The sequence below is a fragment of the Cydia strobilella genome, chromosome 3, assembly GCF_947568885.1.
Source record: "Cydia strobilella chromosome 3, ilCydStro3.1, whole genome shotgun sequence".
Classification (NCBI taxonomy): Eukaryota; Metazoa; Arthropoda; class Insecta; order Lepidoptera; family Tortricidae; genus Cydia; species Cydia strobilella.
Genome location: NC_086043.1, coordinates 16,938,003 through 16,951,441, shown reverse-complemented (window position 1 = coordinate 16,951,441; position 13,439 = coordinate 16,938,003). Strand labels below are relative to the sequence as shown.

The following is a 13,439-nucleotide window of genomic DNA, read 5'->3' as shown; positions in this document are numbered from 1 at the left end:
GCTTTGCACAGTGATAGTAGGGACCAAACTGAGCGATTTGACCCGCAGCAGCGGCAGTTTCACCCCTTAGGAACAGAGATGGCGCCACTTCTTTAAAAAATATTTCAAAAAATTCTACAAGCTAAACCAATGAACCGATTTAAATGTTTAATATCTCAAATGAAAGCTTATTATATACGTTACTTTTAAAAAAATACTCAAAAAATAAATACTGAATACTTTTGACAAAAAACGGCATTATAAGTTTTTTTTTTTCGATTGATAGTTTTAACTTGATTTCTCAAAAAAAATGTATGGAACATGAATAGTTTAATACATGCATATATTACTGAATAAATAACAAGTATTATAAAAAAAACCCGACACCGACACCTCTCATACTTCACGAAATATGAAAGTTTGAATGTGAGTGTAAATTTCTTCAAAATATATTTCAAAAAATTCTACAAGCTAAACTATTTCACTGATTTCAATGTTTAATATCTAAAATAAAAGCTCATTATATACATTACTTATAAAAAAATACTAAAAAAACATATACTGAATACTTTTGGCAAAAAACGGCATCTTAAGTTTTTTTTTCTTACTCGATTGATAGTTTTTACTTGATTTCTTAAAAAATAAATATGGAACATGAATAGTTTAATACATGTATATATTACTGAATAAATAACAAGTATTATTAAAAAAAACCCGACACCGATAACTTTTATTCTTCACGAAATATTTAAGTTCAATTATGCACGCTCTTACAAATAAATTTATTTAAAAGAAATCTTCAACCGCAGTAAGTGCACTGATTTTAATATGAAATGTGTCATATGAAAAGAAATCACCCAATTTAGTTTAATAAATAAAAAATAAATAAATAAAACCTGAATAAAGTTTTCTCCTGGTGCTGAATTACAAAAAAAATATAACAAAATAGAAATTATTTTTATTTACATTCGTAAACAAAAAACTTAAATGTCCTTTTCGGGTTCACCGGTAGATGTAGAACTGAAAAAGAAAAGTCGTTTTGAAGGACTCGTACCATTCCAATACTACAAAATCACCGATCATACATGAACTGGTTGCTGTAGATTACTGTTGAATTATTTTTGTGCCTGTAGATTACTGCTGAATTATTTTTGTGCCTAGCTGATTACCTTTAAACCTATAATTTTGTGCCAAACCTATAATCAGTGGTCAGCAACTCAGCATGCAAAATAACCCTGGATTGAAAATTACATTAAATTAATTTTGATTTGTACAGCCACCTTTGCATGATTTACACTGGGCTGTGCATGGTAAGCTGACGCGACGACAGTCGACACCCACAACGCATAGTTTCGCAGCCAGATGGTCCAAGAGGCTTAATTGCGACCAATAACTGCCGACAATTCTGCAGTGCAACTCTCTTTTTCCTTAGTCCATCCCTAAGAAGATGTACATGGTATGGAAACTTCTGGTTCCAGAGGAGCGTTTCCCCATATATGGCCCGCTTGGTAAGCTGCTCGAAGTGCATGTTTATAGAGAGCAGCTGATGTAGGTGGCAGGCTTGTCACAAACTTGTTTTTTGAAATTGTAACTATAGCAAAGCAATAACATAAACCTAGGGTTACTTTATACTAAAATTAAAATATGTAGGTACACACCTAACAACTGACAAAATCAAAAACTTATAAAAGTTGACGTACTATTTTCCCGTCTTTTTATAGTGGTAGAGAAAGGCAGCTTGATCTGAACGAATTCTTCAAGTACGAAAACCAAATTTGTCCACCTTCGTTGTCAGTCAATGGAGGGCTTCGTTCAGGGAACAAATCTCTCGGCCAATTTCAAAGCAGATGATTTGGCCGAGAAATTGGAACCTGCCTACCCTGCCACCTACATCATGCACTTCGAAAAGCTTACCAAGCGGGCCATATATGGGGAAACGCTCTGAAACCAGAAGTTTCCATACCATGTCCATCTTCTTGGGGATGGACTAAGGAAAAAGAGAGTTGGACTCCAGAATAGTCGGCAGTTACAGCGATTTGGTCGCAATTAAGCCTCTTGGCCCATTGTGGCTGTAAATCTGGCTGCGAAACTATGCGTTGTGGGTATCGTCGCGTCAGCTTACCATGCACAGCCCAGTGTAAATCATGCTGTACAAATCATAAGTAAGTTAATGTAGTTCTCAATCCAGGGTTCTTTTGCATGCTGATCACTGATTATAGGTCTGGCACAAAATTATAGGTTTAATGGTAATCAGCTAGGCACAAATATAATTCAACAGAAGCCCTTTGTGACCAGAGGGCTGGTCACTATTTTGCGCAGCGCATCAGCATAGCTATACAGCGCGGAAATGCGGCCAGCCTTTTGGGCACCCTACCACACGACCGAGACCTAGGTCAGATTTTTTATTTGTAAGTTTTTTAGTTTAGGTCATTATGTTATTAGCTCACTTTATTGTTTTAATAGAAAATTAAAATTAAAATTCAACAGTAATCTACAGCAACCAGTTCATGTATGATCGGTGATTTTGTAGTATTGAAATGGTACGAGTGCTTCAAAACAACTTTTCTTTTTCAGTTCTACATCTACCGAAGAGGACATTTAAGTTTTTTGTTTACAAATGTAGTCACTTTAAATAAAAATAATTTCTATTTTGTTATATTTTTTTGTAATTCAGCACCAGGAAAAAACTTTATTTAGTTTTTATTTATTTATTTTTTATTTATTAAAATAAATTGGGTGATTTCTTTTCATATGACACATTTCATATTAAAATCAGTGCACTTACTGCGGTTGAAGATTTCTTTAAAATAAATTTATTTGTAAGAGCGTGCATAATTGAACTTAAATATTTCGTGAAGAATAAAAGGTATCGGTGTCGGGTTTTTTTTATAATACTTGTTATTTATTCCGTAATATATACATGTATTAAACTATTCGTGTTACATATTTTTTTTTTAAGAAATCAAGTAAAAACTATCAATCGAGTAAGAAAAAAAACTTAAGATACCGTTTTTTGCAAAAAGTATTCTGTGTATGTTTTTTTAGTATTTTTTTATAAGTAATGTATATAATGAGCTTTTATTTTAGATATTAAACATTGAAATCGGTCAAATAGTTTAGCTTGTAGAATTTTTTGAAATATATTTTGAAGAAATTTACACTCACATTCAAACTTTCATATTTCGTGAAGTATGAGAGGTATCGGTGTCGAGTTTTTTGTATAATACTTGTTGTGTATTCAGGAATATGCACATGTACGAGTATTAAACTATTCATGTTCCATACATTTTTTTTGAGAAATCAAGGAAAAACTATCAATCGAGTAAAAAAAAAACTTAAGATGCCGTTTCTTGCCAAAAGTATTCAGTATATATTTTTTTAGTATTTTTTTAAAAGTAACGTATAAAATAAGCTTTCATTTGAGATATTAAACATTTAAATCGGTTCATTGGTTTAGCTTGTAGAATTTTTTGAAATATTTTTTAAAGAAGTGGCGCCATCTTTGTTCCTAAGGGGTGAAACTTGCGCTGCTGCGGGTCAAATCACTCAGTTTGGTCCCTTCTATCACTGTGCAAAGCGGCTTGCTTTTATCATGAAGTGCAGCATCCGGGCAAAAAATGGCCATAACAAGTATGACTAAAATATTAACAATCAACAACAACAACAATTATTTTCTTAACAATTTCAGTATTTTCAACCTACCTGAAAAACCTAAAAAATTACATCAATACGATACCAGTAGTAATCCCATGAATAGAGTTTCCAATTTAAAATGTGTAATTTGATGAGGTTGATTTACCCAGTCTCATTAAAACAACCTAATGATAATTTTCGTCTAATCCCGATTTGTACTGAATTATTCTATGAATTTGATATAATTAAAATACCTAAGGGGCAAAGCCAGGAGTAACTGAAACACTCGCATCAATATAACAACGAGATTTAAATCCAGAACCGTCTTTAAAAGACGTTTTGTTATTTTTTGAGTTTAACTACCTACGTTTTGTTTTATTCATTTTGATGCTGACATATATAGGTATATATAACACGATAACACGGAAATAAAGACAAGTCATTGTTTAAGCATTGTTTGCATTGTTTGCATAGAAAGTGGTCAACGGGTGTTGCCACTGTTTCGCCTTTTATGCCATTTAATTTAATTTCTACAATTTTTATACAACTGTGGGTAAGTGTAGTAATATGACGCACTGTCTAGCAATGTAACTTCTTGAATTTTTCTATAAAAATTAAATTATAAACGAACGTTACAATTATTGCCCAAGCGTTTAACATCGCTGCGACTGCTGAATCCATTTGGCAAGGGTCGTTTAAATTCCTCCGTTCGGTGCGGTCGCTCATTTATGTAGTTTTAATTCCGCTATTCCTTAGTTCAGAGCCGGGATCTTATTTCATTAGCCGGCCGCGAGCGCGATGCCATTTAGCTCGCAAGCTCTATTGTTGGCAGCGGGCGTGGGTATGAGCGGAGCGGTTCGCGGAAAAGCGCGATTATAAAATATGATCATATACTTAGTATTTGTATCGGTCAAATATGGTATAGGGAGCATATTTCGATATTTTAAAGGATCTAGGATGCCAGTCAATACATCCGAAGAAGATCCTACTTGTACATTTAATTTTGTTATAATGATTTTATTGATCAGGTAACTCTTTTACTTTCCGTATTTATTTACAATATTTATCACATTTTTTCTGAGATAACATGACTGAGATCTTTAAAACTATCTGATAGGTAACGATGAATCGGTGTAACTTATGTACAATATTATGAGATTTTTATTAGTCTTCATAAGTACTACTATAATACATACAGCTCTTTAACACTATAATATACAATTTTAAACCCTTTCACGGTTTAAAAAAGTGAGATTTTAAATACAAATATCACAAAGATGATAATTATGATAATAACCATTGTTACAAGACTAAAAAAAAACATATACTTGCACTACGTTTAGGCTGCGTTTCCACCAGAGATGCGCGAGGATACGTCGAGGGATGTGGGAATAGAATCACTTCATTTGTTTTCTTCATTTAAGACTGTATCGACCGTCCAGTGGCGCCCTCCCCCTCAGTAGGGGGATTGTGTTGTCTAATAAACCAATTCATTTCTGTATAATTCAATTTATTAAAGTTGTTGTCCTACTCATTCCCCAATTTTTGATATAGTTCATCACCTAAACGGAAAAAAGTGGCCACCATTTGCCGTTTAGGTGATAAAGTAAAAAATTAGTAAAATAAAACTACAAGGACTAAAAGTAAGACTACAACTTTAATATACTGGATTATACAGAAACGGATTGCTTTATTAGAAAACACAATCCCCCTAATGAGGGTGCCACTGGACGGACGATGCTCCCATAAAAATGTCAGGTCAAATCATAACTTTTATTTTAGGATACCTATATTAAAATGATAACTTAAAACTAAAATATCCAATAAACAACAATTATAGGTTCAGTTTTATTAGTAGTAGGTACCCTCGACTCGTTACTGAAAACCGACCTTTACCGTTTTGGTACCAAGTTACGTCGTAATAGCGCAGTTAATAGAATACTTGTCTTGATCTGTCCATTTTTATGTTGAGATGTCACAGCAGAAGCTTCTTGTTGCTTTCGAAATTCTTCGTTTTAGCCAATACAAGAAAAATAAAATGGAAATATTACCGACAAAAATCTCATGAACCAAAATAGAAAAATGTATGGGTACCTAATTATGTAACATAATCACGCCATTGCCCACTTGTTTTCGTAAAAATGTGTACCTATAGGTACTTGCTTAGGTACCCATAAAGGCTTTGACTGTACCTATAAAGTAACTTATTTTTATTACCCAATTCTTTATACAAAAACAATTTTAGTCGGAATAACGTTTCTCTTGGTATAACAATAGGTAGAATCAGCTGTGTTGATAATGCAATCATTACGTTTCTCGCAATGCAAATATACTTTTTTAAATTATTGATATTTTCCTCATCAAGGCACGAAAAAAGGAGGCTTAAGAAACCATTGTGCCGCAGGCCCACTGTCAGTCCTGATTGATATCACTTTAATTATATTTTTAATGTCAACAATCCATTAATCTTCATGGTTATGAAATTAAATAAGAAAGAAGTGCTTTTGAATTCCATTAATTGTTTTGTGTGTCACTTAATTCTGAGTGCAAACAATGATGCTTTCTAACGTTTCAGCAAAATGGAGCATTTTTTGACAATGCTGTGGACTAAATAATATACTTAAATCAAATATGTACATATTTACATTAATAAAAAAGGTTTTTTTAATGTAAACGCACATAGTTCTATATCGATATGATTCATTCTATTAACTTTAATAAATCTTCTGTTGTTTGAGGATGTTTTCCACAATTTTTTTTTTCTTTCTTTCATTTTAAGTTTTAAATATCTTCGATTCTGATTGTAATTCAAAATTAAACAAAAAACTGAACCAAAATCGCAAAGTACATACTTACTTACCTAAATGAAGCCAAAAAGGTTAATTAAAATTCTAGATCAAGTACAACTTAAAAGTGCCATAGGAATCCCTTATAAAGAGTGTGATTATTTCCATGAAGTGAAGTTGACTTAAGAATTGCAAAGAAGGCTTTGCCGGGCAGGAGCACAATACAGAAGAATGGGAGCTACAACCCGGCTGCGGCTCGCTAGCATGATACCTGCCTCTTTTTGAAATAGTGAACGAATATTTTTTAGTTATATGTTTTATTAATTACATCATATTTATGCATGTTCACTTCTTTATAGTGCTTTTATAGTGAGGAAAAGAATCCGTATCCTTTTTAATCCTTTTCGTCCTTTATCGCGTTACAACTTATTCGTATAACCCTGAAAATATGGATCTACTTTTTAAAATGTTTGTGCTGTGAATGTCAGTACAATCTGTAACTATGACTCATCATCACTCGTCATAGTACCATTTAAGGCATTTATACTCTTCTTGTTATGTTATCTTTAAAATAAGCCAAAGCTGATGTGCCAAATTTTGGATTCCTTTTTCTGTTAAGTTTGAGCATTGAACAATATCACCAGTAAAGTTCTAGCTGTAGCTATTTTGATTCGATACGACGTATACTTGCTATTAATTTTAAAATAGCTAAAATTACATAAGTATCAAAATGGCTGATAAAATCAGGCCTTAATAAAATATAATCTGTAAATATCACTTATTGTGCACAACATAAAACAGGATAAGTCACTCAGCATGCTAGCGCTATTACACAACGACCAGCGCCTACGCCCCCAGAAATTTACGATGGTAAATAGGGCATTCCGTTTATTTACTTATGACCAAGTAATTCTGTGAATCCGTATAATTACCGGCATTAAGATGATTCTCGCTCCCTCCAACAACGAACTCTCCTGATGCTGAACATTTAAATGTCCGGAGCGAGTTTTAAAGTTGCGGTTATAAATTTGCTGTGTCTGTTTCGGGAGATTAGAATTTTGCCAAGTGAATAAATTGGTTTCTGAAAGCGTTACGGCGGGTGTGACCTCTTGACCAAAGTTGCGCTATGGTAAATTACCTGTCATCAGAAGGTATTAACCGTCAGTACTGCTATACTTCATGAGTTACAAAATTCATATTCTAATCCCTAAATGAATTCTGAATGATTTTTCTTAGAGACTTACCAGAATCACTTTTCTCGGCTGTGGTTTAGCGTCTTTTTTAAGTCTCCAATAAAGCGCGACTTGCAAGATGTGAAAACGCAGCAAATAATTTAGATATGGAGCCACGCAAGTCTTCAGTGAAAATAGCTTTTTTTATAAAAATCTCATAAGTACATGAAGCGTTGTTGGGGTCAAGTTATGAATAACGGATGTGGCTAATAAAGTTTATTTTATGTTAAAGACAGGGCACGACCGGGATTTGAACCCGGGACCTTTCACACCCAAAGCGAGAATCATACCGCTAGACCATCATGCCGCGTAATTGAGGCTCTATAAAATCTTTGAACTGAAATTCAACATATAAAGTAGGTATTTAAACAGTTGTTTGAACCGTTCTTCAGTGTGTGTTAATACAACTGAGAACAGAATACGTATATTATATATTATGAATATTATGATCCTATTCAGCTTATGGATGAACAAATTCAGAGGTTTTTGGTACAAGCAAAGAGAATATGTGACGTTTTCAAGCAAAAGGCACCACATTGTCGCTTACCATAAGGACGAAAATTGCTTGTATCTTTATACGAAAAACCTGTCAGAGCGACCTTATGGCAAGGGACATTGTGGTACCTTTTGCTTGAAAATGGCACATATATAGGATAGTGGGTTAGTTTCATAGTAAATTTTGTAGTCACACAGTCACAGTAAATTTACTGCCATTGCCACTAAAAATGAAAATGTATGGAAATATCAAAAAAAATTATATATATATGGATAAATGATTTATTTATTTGTATTTATTATTTTTATATGATTTTTACCTATGTTCTTTCACTGATATGTGTTAAAATTGTTAATTAACAAACGAAACCGTCAACGCCATCTAGCCGAGAATAAAGAAAAATAAAGGTGTAGGCGCCATCTGTCCGAGAATCATTTTTTCTGGATTCCCGAGGCACGTTTTTTCCTTAGACTTTATTCATCTTATACGGAGTTTTAACATTGCCGGCTTGTCTATACAATCAAATCAAGATAATTAAACAACTATAATCACTCTGGTGTAAATTAACGTGCCCCCGCCAAGTCGAGCATAAAAAAGACGCACTGCCATCCAGCCAGTCATTATACGTATTAAAAATTAAAGGTATCTAATATTGATACGGTTTTATTTTAACATCCCCCGGCAGTCTGGCACTGACTAAACTAATCAACTTGGTTTCACATTACATCTTAAAACTTTTTTTTAAGTAGTAGAAGAATTGCTTTGCGAGACTTGCATCTTTTTACATGTAATGTTTTTGATGGGATATAAATTATTAAGAGCAGAAGAGCACGCAAATTTTTAGCCAAAAAAAGGTTACCTATATAACACATTGTATAGTAGTGAGTGTGTGGTATTTCCATATAAATTTACTTATACGTACTTAAGTAGATAGTTTTCATGCGCGAAATAGTCGCACCATTCGAAACATACCTTATGATTACCAGATTCCCTCAAAACCTCTTCATAAGTCATTACTCTCTATTAGCCGACCTTATGAAAAAACCGCAACTGATATCAAAGCATTTAATCAGGTAAAGTGCGTTCCAAACGAGTGGGGGCCAATAATAAACCCAATCGACATCTGGGCCCATTGAGAGAGGTTTGGTTATTAAATTATCTGTGGGGACGGTATATTAATCGTGGTATAGCTATTGGAGATGACATAATGAGATGGGCAGGGTTGCCTCGAGTTTCAAACAAAAAGGTTCTTATTGCAAATATTTATATTTTGTGGCCTAGACCCTGAGATGAGTTTATTATTTACAATTATTAATTACTACTAACCGGCAGGAGTACTAGGAACCGAGAGGAGGAGATACAAAACATACAGGAATCTTACTTACTTTTCAATTACCGAATTTAAACTGTTGTGAGACAAACTAACATTAAATTATTTTACGGTTTAGACTCACTTGTTTTTAGTCTTTCGCGCGCGCGAAACATGTCGCGCGAGTGACTAACCGTAATTCTCATAGTAGTCATAACACAACACAACACAACACAACACAACACAACACGTAACACAACACACACCCACAGTGACATAAGGGCACTTTTCGAACTCAAAATAACAATCGCAAAGGAACCGTGAATTTCGACCATTACATATTCAGAAGAAATATTAATTGATTATTTACCCTTTATTGGTCACAAAGCAACAAAAATGGGCACGACCGGGATTTGAACCCGGGACCTCTCACACCCAAAGCGAGAATCATACCGCTAGACCATCATGCCGCTTGTAAGACTTCAATAAAAACGTTTTCTCCTAAAATTGTTGATTTCCTTTGAAACAATTGAATAAACAAATCAAATCGCGTCATTATAATGTACAAAATGGCCTTTATGCCTTTATTGATGTCTTTTTCGGGTGGCATGATGGTCTAGCGGTATGATTCTGGCTTTGGGTGTGAGAGGTCCCGGGTTCAAATCCCGGTCGTGCCCTGTTTTTATCAATTAAACGTAATCTAATTAGCTGCAAAACACACGTACAATAAATTATGTACGTAGAGTGTGTGCATTAGAGTATATGAAAGCAAAGCATCTCTAAAAAAAACTAGTTGAGTGCTTTAACTTTATTATAGATTAATGTTATTTGATACTGGCTTCTGCCCGCAATTTCGTCTGCGTGGAATGATGATGATGATTGATAAAAACTATCCTGAGTCCTTCCCTTCCTCAAACAATCTACATATTAAATTTCGTCGAAATAGACAGGCAGACGAGTTACTTTTGCAATTATAATACTTACACTTACATAAGTATTTCTAAAGAGCAAGAACACCTTAAAGTTAAGACTTTATACCGTTATACCGTTAAAGATTTAAACAAGTTTTCTCACCTTAAAAATAAATATTTAGCATTTATCACTTACATATTTTTAGAATAGGTATTTATAGTACCTATTCGTGTTTTTGTAAAGCGCTAGTAAGAGCTGGCCTAGCGGTAAGAGCGTGCGACTTTCAATCTGGAGGTCGCGGGTTCAAACCCCGGCTCGTACTAATGAGGTTTTCGGAGCTTATGTACATAAGCAAGTACATACTACGAAATATCATTTGATATTTACCAGTTGCTTTTCGGTGAAGGAAAACATCGTGAGGAAACCGGACTAATCCCAATAAGGCCTAGTTTTTCCCCTCTGAGTTGGAAAGTCAGATGGCAGTCGCTTTCGTAAAAACTAGTGCATACGTCAATTCTTGGGATTAGTTGCCAAGCGGACCCCAGACTCCCATGAGCCGTGGCAAAATGCCGGGACAACGCGAGGTAGAAGTTCCGTGTTTCTAGTACAGTAAACGTAAGTTCACTTTCATGTCGATTTCATTTCCAAAAAAAAATTCGCAGCCCCATCCCTCTGTTTGCCCTCGATTGATAGGAACCGCCGTGGTCTGAGGCAAATGTACCGGCTAATGATTTGCTAACGACGATATTTATATTTTAATGCATCCCAGTCACAGATTATTTCCTTTGAAGGGCCGATCAAGATCTGTGACTGGGTTCTTACGAGTTTTCGTTTCAATGTTAAAAGTATTTGCGGAAAAACGATGTATTTTAATGTCACTTAAAGGACTGTGAATTGTCGTTGGCATTTTTTTTTACTTTAAAATTGTCAATTGAGTATTATTACTACCATTGTATGCAATCATAGGTAACGGTGATCACTGGATTATAGAAATTACTTTTAAATAACTTTTACCCTATTAATTAAAAAGTATGTAATTTAACTAAGTATTATTTAGCAAGATTAGTGAGACTAGTGGTTAAAATCGAGGATTTAAACTCCTCCTGTAAGTACCAAGTATAATGTATAATACATATAATGAATATATACCGGATGGGGCCTGTAACAGGAGTATAAAATTAAACTGTAGGCTGTACTCCTGAAACTGACCAACATTTGTTCAACAACTTAAAAATAACTTGTGTTTTGGTTTTTAGTACATACCTACACTTTAAAGTTTATTCGAAGACGCAATGTACTGCGAATTTCGTTATGTTTAAAGAATGACAAGCAACGTCAATTACACTGATGAAAGCGTCCATTAAAGATAATATTTATTTTTTATGAAAAAAAGGAACTTCATAATTTTTGAAAGTTATTCAACAAAAGTGTCATCGTCAATCTATCTTTTAATTATTTGCTCGTGTTGTAGGCCCCACCCGGTACAATATATACTTGGTACTTGTTAAATATGTACTTAAAATTATGGAAGCATTTATGGAAGAGTAGGTACAGTGAGCTGCTAAATTGCATGAAGAAATTATGAATGAATTCATTGATAAAATCGCCATGCACTTTTGTAGCTAATGGTACCTACTAGTATTATTGTAATCGAAATGATCTCATCAATTTTAATTTATTGGGTATCTATATTTTTGACATGTTTGAAATTAATTGCTTATACTATTCAAATTGGTTTGATACTGTGTATCGTGGATAGTGGTACTGCATGGATTCTTCCTTATTAGCAATAAATATATTGAGTATTGAGTATAATCAAAAGTTGTTTCCCATGGGGTAGGTAAAATTAAACTTCACGTCAGAAATTCTTAAATGTGAAAGATTTTCTCATTCTATCTGTCATCAAGGTCAAGGTCAAGGTTTGTTAGAGCAAAACAGGGCACGACCGGGATTTGAACCCGGGACCTCTCACACCCAAAGCGAGAATCATACCGCTAGACCATCATGCCACATGTGAGAGCCTACCAAAAATATAGCGAATAACATAGTGTTCAGCGATCAAAATAATAACCACCTGGTTAAACAAATGACACGTCTCGTAATAGATATTTTTTCATGAAGGCTTTTAAGGAAGCCTTGTCTTCAAGTGGCATGATGGTCTAGCGGTATGATTCTCGCTTTGGGTGTGAGAGGTCCCGGGTTCAAATCCCGGTCGTGCCCTGTTTTTGTCTTTTTGATGGCTTGTAATACAACAATAATAAGATATTTGTATGACAGGTAATAGTACGTTTCGATGCTAGTGCGGAAAGTATGTCATTTCCGCACGTGTATCGAACGACGTGTTTTAATACAGTTGCGAAAAAATAATAAAAAGCGTTTCGGAAGCTATTCCTACCTCTACCTGCCATTATAGCTATTCCGTTCCATTCACAACTTATTAAGAACGGTTTTTCAATATTCAATATTAAAAATAAACTTATTGTAATGATGAGTAAGTAAGTAATAAAATATGAAATATGTATATTTTTCGTATTCTTACATTAACAGTAGGTTTTTATGTTGATTACGACGTTTAAAGGAAAATAATATTAACACTCATCAATAAGTCATGAATTGGAACAAGAATAAATTTAAAAAAAATGGAAAAGTGAAAAGCACTAGTTTGCGAAAACCAACTTTTCGCACGCTAAACAGCTACGTAAAGTAGTATTTTTGAGCAACTGTAATCAAAATACATTTTCACATCACCAGTTCGAAAACGGGCTTTTTCTTCCCTGCTAGGAGGGATCAAAGTGGCACTTTTCTACCCTGCTAGGAGGGATCAAAGTAACAATTTTCTGTCCTAGGACGCCATTTCAACATTTTTTTGCGCATTATTTTTTAGCTTAAATAAAAAATTTAAACATTATAATGACCTCATAGGTGATGTGAATAGCAATATGTGTCACATGGTAGCAAAATTATTTCCATCTTGGGCGTAACACACTTGAATCTCTCACTACGCTAAGGATTCTACTTTAGAATCCCTCGCTACTCTCGGGATTCTATTATAGAATCCTTCGCTTCGTTTAGGATTCAATTGTACGCCCTCG

The 13,439-nt window shown here is 34.2% G+C and overlaps 5 non-coding genes across 5 annotated transcripts; 2 read left to right on the top strand and 3 right to left on the bottom strand.

Annotated features, from left to right (window-relative positions):
• Positions 1–7,865: 7,865 nt before the first annotated feature.
• Positions 7,866–7,937, bottom strand: Trnap-ugg (transfer RNA proline (anticodon UGG)). Its single transcript has one exon. It is a non-coding gene; the product is annotated as a tRNA-Pro (tRNA).
• Positions 7,938–9,833: 1,896 nt separating this feature from the next.
• On the bottom strand, positions 9,834–9,905 carry Trnap-ugg (transfer RNA proline (anticodon UGG)). The gene has a single exon. It is a non-coding gene; the product is annotated as a tRNA-Pro (tRNA).
• A 135-nt stretch (positions 9,906–10,040) lies between these two features.
• On the top strand, positions 10,041–10,112 carry Trnap-ugg (transfer RNA proline (anticodon UGG)). The gene has a single exon. It is a non-coding gene; the product is annotated as a tRNA-Pro (tRNA).
• Positions 10,113–12,284: 2,172 nt separating this feature from the next.
• Positions 12,285–12,356, bottom strand: Trnap-ugg (transfer RNA proline (anticodon UGG)). The gene has a single exon. It is a non-coding gene; the product is annotated as a tRNA-Pro (tRNA).
• A 139-nt stretch (positions 12,357–12,495) lies between these two features.
• Trnap-ugg (transfer RNA proline (anticodon UGG)) lies at positions 12,496–12,567 on the top strand. The gene has a single exon. It is a non-coding gene; the product is annotated as a tRNA-Pro (tRNA).
• Positions 12,568–13,439: the final 872 nt, after the last annotated feature.